The following is a 5,393-nucleotide window of genomic DNA, read 5'->3' as shown; positions in this document are numbered from 1 at the left end:
ACAGGTCACTAGGGTATTTTAGAACAGTTCTTTTCAGAAGGCATTGAGAATTAATTTTAGCAGGCCTTCTTCAAAGACATGCGACAAAATGAATTAATTCAGTGACTTCTCAGGGTCTTTTAAAGATTTTCTGGAAAACAAACTGGGTTGTGGTCTTCTCTCCTTCCTTGACGATTCTTCAGGCTAACTTTATGAGCTGCTCACTCCAGCAGGTAAAACACACTGACTGCTACAACCAAAGGTTGTGAGTTTTCTGCCGTCTTAGGTTTGCGCTGCTGCTGCCAAGCTTGTCCAATTAAGGGGCATGACTGACCTCTCTGTCCACATTTCTACCTGTTACCAGGGTGTCTGTTCTATATTTAACTTGAATCATGTGACAACCAGTAAACATCATTGCCAAATTGGTTCTTTTGGTGTCCTCTTGAAAAAGAACTGGTCCTACATTTATTCAGTTTGATTATGACTTCTTCAAAAAATATTTTAACAAAAGAAACAGAATCCCTTCCATAACATCATGTACTTTCCCTGAGCTACAGGTTATTGCAAGTCTCTCTGGCTGTGTTTATTTTAGGTGATTTTGTACTCGGGTTCTTTTTGCAATCCATGTGTTTGCAGATCTTTGTGAGTGAGAGATGTGGTAATATGTTTAAAAGATTTCCCTATAAATTATTCATATCTCCATCTTTCTGCGAACTTTGCACAAACACATTAATATGGGAATCACACACATCAGGCCGTCAAACCTGTCTGCTAAACATTGAAAGGTGACAGTGTTTATTGTGACGGGGTTCCATTTATGTGGACACATCTTGATGATTCACACATGTAAAAATTTGTATATTATGTTCATGACATAATGACATAAATAAACATTTCCTTGCATTTGCCACGCTTGGTGAACATTTTCTCTGATTTTGCCCCCTGAATATATTAGAGAACATGGTGACGAGGTTGAGATAAAAGTCTGTAAATATAGGCAGCAAACAGCAGCAGGGACTGCAGTGAACAAGATTTACGTGACATATTTGTGCTTATATTGGTGGGTGAAATAAGATACTAAACACACAAAATCCTACATTTGAGCTCGCGTAAAAGATTGCTCTGTCTATGGAGATAGCATCAAAGAATGCTCAGGAATTTTGTCCTCTGCCAGTGATCGTAACACACTTCAGGGGAACTTAAAAAAAACTGGTAAAATGGGCTTTCACATCACAGATGAAATTTTACACAGAGAAGTGTGAAGTGATACAATTTGGAAGGAAGAATGCCATATAAATGAAACGTTACAATTCTAAACTGGGAGCAGGAGCAGAGAGACAATGTACACCAATGTTAGAAGGATTGAGAAGGTAGCTAAGAGCAAACAGGACACTTGGCTATATTAATAGAGGCATAGAGTAAAAGCATATAAATTATGCTAAACCTTTATAAAATACTGGGAATGAATGGCCTCTTCCTGTACCTCCACAGAAAGCTTCCATTCCAGGTTTACACACACTCATCAGGATCACTCTCCACAGATTCTGCCCTCCAGGTTCAGAAACCCTCTTCAGAATCACTCTCCATACATCCCGCCACTCCACACACGGATATCTCCCTCAGGTTCAGATCAAAGAATGTTGCTTGTCACATATCAGCTGAAGCCTGAATGTTGGTCAGGTCTTGCTGCCTGCAGGTACAGATTGCTTCTGTATCTGATGAGTTGTGAATCATCAGCGAACATTCCCACTTCTCACTTATGTTGAAGAGAAAGCCATCAATGAAACAGCTGAGGATGGTTGGGCCTCGGACACTGCCCTGAGAAACTAAGTAACCAGTCAGGAATGGTGGTGGACAATTAAATAACGAACCAGATGAGGAGGGTCCAAAAACATCCCTATCCTCAATGTTGGTGGAGCCGAGCACGTCAGTGCAAAAGGTGAAGCTGGAGCATTTGAAACCATCTTCAGTCAGAAATTGCTCAGTGGATGATTCATCTCGGCCTCTTGACTTCCCCAGCATCACAGCTTCCAGTTTTCAGCCAATTCGCTTCACTCCACATAATGGCAAGAAACAGCTGAAGACACTCGATACAGCAAAGACTCTGGGCCCGAACAACATTCCGGCTCTAGTCCTGAAGACTTGTGCTCCAGAACTAGCTGCGCCCTCAGCCAAGCTGTTCCAGTAGAGCTACAACACGGGCATCTACTTGACAATGTGGAAAATTGCCCAAGTGTGCCCTCTCCATAAAAAGAATGCAGGACAAATCCAATCTGACCAATTGCCGCCCCATCAGTCTACTATCAATCATCAGCAAAGTGATGGAAGATGTCACCATCAGTGCTATCAAGCACCACACACTTAGCAATAATCTGATCATCGATGCTCAATTTAGGTTCTGCCAGGGTCTCTCAGCTCAAGGAAATAATTTGGCAGATAGGGTAGAATGTGGGAAAATGTGAGGTTATCGACTTTGGTAGGAAGAATAGAAAAGGAAAATAATATTTAACTTGTGAGAGATCACAGAATGCTGCGGTGTAGAAGGATCTGGTTGTCCTTATACATGAATCACAAAAAGTTACCATGCAGGTACAGCAAATAATTAGGAAGGCAAATGGAATGTTACCCTTTATTGCAAGGGGGATGGATATAAAAGTAGAGAAGTCTTGCTACAAATGTATATGGTGCTGGTGAAACCACACCTAGAGTACTGTGTGCAGTTTTGGTCTCCTTATTTAAGGAGGGATATACTTGCATAGGAGGCAGTTGAGAGAAGGTTCATTGGATTGATTCCTGTGATGAAGGTGTTGTCTTATGAGGAAAGTTGAGCAGGTTGGACCGATACTCATTGGAGTTGAGATAAATGAAAGGTGAACGTATTGAGACATATAAGATTATGAGGGGGCTTGACAGGGTAGATGCTGAGAGGATGTTTCCTCTCGTGGTGGAATCTAGCACTAGGGGACACAGTTTCAGATTTAGAGGTTTTTCATTTAAGAAGGAATTTCTTCTTTCAGAGGGTCATTAATCTTTGGAATTCTCTACTTCAGAGGACAGTGGAGGCTGGGTCATTGAATGTCTTCAAGATTTTTATCTACAAGAGAGCCAAGGGTTATGTGGGCAGGCAGGAAAGTGGGGTTGAGGTCATGATCAGGTCAGCCACGATCCTATTGAATGGCGGAGCAAGCTCGAGGGGCCAAATGGCCTACTCCTGCTATTAGTTCATCTGATCTTATGTTTGTATGATCTCATTGCAGCTTGGTCCAAACAGAGACAAAAGAGTGGAATTCCAGAGGAGAGGTGAGAGTGATTGCCCTTGAGTGAGTGTGGCATCAAGGATTCCATGCAAAATTGAAGTCACTGGGAATCAGGGGAAAAACTCTCCACTTGCTGGAGTTGTACCTCGCACAAAACAAGATGGTTGTGGTTCGTGGAGGCCAATCATCTCAGTCCAGGACACTGCCTCAGGAGTTTCTCAGGGTGGTGTCCTAGACCCAAACATCCCATCTGTTTCATTGACGACTTTCTCTTCAACATAAGTCAGAAGTGGGAATGTTAGATGATGACTCACAACTCTTCAGATACTGAAGCAGTCTGTGCCTGCAAGCAGCAAGACCTGAACAACATTCAGGCTTGAGCTGATAAGTGATAAGCAACCTTCTGGCCACACAAGTGCCAAGCAGTGAACATCTCCAATGAGAGAGAAAAAAAATCTACCTTTTGATATTCAGAAGCATTATCATCGTTAAATCCCCCACCATCAACATCTTGACCAGAAACGTAACTGGACCAGTCACATCTATGCTGTGGCTATAAGCGCAGGTCAGAGATTACGAATTCTGCAGCAAGTCTCTCACCTCCTGACACCCCAAATCCTGTCCACCATCTACAAGGCACAAGTCAGGAGTGTGATGGAATACATCCCACTCAACAACACTCAAGAAGCTCAACACCATCCAGGACAAAGCAGCGCACTTGATCGGCACCTAACCCACCACCTTAAACATTCAATCCCTCCACAACCAGTAAACAGTGGCTGCAGTGTGTACCATCTCCATATGCACTGCAGCAACTCGTCAAATTTCCTTCAACAGCACCTTCCAAACTCGTGACCACTACCACCTCGAAGGACAAGGGCAGCAGATGCATGGGAACTCACTACCTGCAGGTTCCCCTCCAAGACACTCACCATCCTGACTTGGAACGATATCGCCATTTCTTCACTGTTGTTGGGTCACAATCCTGGAACTCCCTCCCCAATAGCAGTGTGGGTGTTCCTACACCATATGGACTGCATCAGTTCAAGAAGGCAGCTCTCCACCACTTTCTCAACGGCAATAGGAATGGGTAATAAATGCTAGCCTTATCAGCGATACTCACACCCAAGAATGAATAAAAACCAAATCACTCTCCACAGATTCCCCACAATCTGGGCTTGGACATTTACTTCAGGAGCACAGAGCTTTATATCACTGCAACATGAGTTCCAATCTTCATATTCTGTTCACTTTTCAAATTACTTTCTACCAGTCCACTAGTTTTTATTAATTCAGTATTCGGGTCTCTGCTCCTCCGCCATTTCTAACATCTCACCGCTTACAAAAAAACACTCTGATCTATCGCAGTTAGTAGATGACCCCTGATTTTAAACTCCATCTGCCAAAGCATTGCTCACTCACTTAATCTATCAAGAAGATTTGAAAATAAATTTCTTGCCAAAGGATAATTTGCTGCATCTGCTCCCTCGCCATTTGCTTTTCCCATTTGTCTTTCACTTGGTGCAAATCGAGAGAAAGTAAAGATGGAAAGAAGGACGGAAGGAAAAATCCTGCTCCGTTTCGTGATCCCTATTTGATCTTCATTCCAGTGCAGTTTGGGTGAAGAATTCCAATTGTCTGTCTCAATTTCAATAAAGTATAACCAATTCTGGAATCACTGTCTGGACATGGACAAGAACAGGTTTCGAGGCTGACTTTGCACATAAACTCACCCAACATAAACAAATCATAAACTAACGACAAGGATGGGATTTGAACCCACGTGTGCAGAGCACAATAGATTAGCAGTCCATCGCCTTAACCTCTCGGCCACCTTCAGCACAGTTTTTGGCTGTGCAGCCAGCTGTGTAATGATGGAAATATATCTTCTGTCAGTAAATGAAGTTGGGAATGGAGCGGTGTGAAACATTTGCAGACCATGTCCAACACGTTTCTACTCAGTGTGAAAAGTCACCACGGAGGGACTGGAACACACAATCATTTCAACACATCATGATTAACATCACTCAGACACCTGAACCATTAGGTCACTGACGAAGTCATGATGACCGAATTTCTCATGAAATGACAACTGAACCAACTGACTGGAAGAATTGCTTAAACTCCACATGATCAGCGAGGCACAGCCTCAGGCCG

General features: G+C 42.9%; 1 non-coding gene across 1 annotated transcript; it reads right to left on the bottom strand.

Annotated features, from left to right (window-relative positions):
- Window positions 1-4,989: 4,989 nt before the first annotated feature.
- Window positions 4,990-5,076, bottom strand: trnas-gcu (transfer RNA serine (anticodon GCU)). Its single transcript has one exon. It is a non-coding gene; the product is annotated as a tRNA-Ser (tRNA).
- Window positions 5,077-5,393: the final 317 nt, after the last annotated feature.

Source organism: Heterodontus francisci, unplaced genomic scaffold, assembly GCF_036365525.1.
Source record: "Heterodontus francisci isolate sHetFra1 unplaced genomic scaffold, sHetFra1.hap1 HAP1_SCAFFOLD_240, whole genome shotgun sequence".
NCBI lineage: Eukaryota > Metazoa > Chordata > Chondrichthyes > Heterodontiformes > Heterodontidae > Heterodontus > Heterodontus francisci.
Note: the sequence above shows the minus strand (reverse complement) of the source record. Positions and strands in the feature narration are given on the sequence as shown.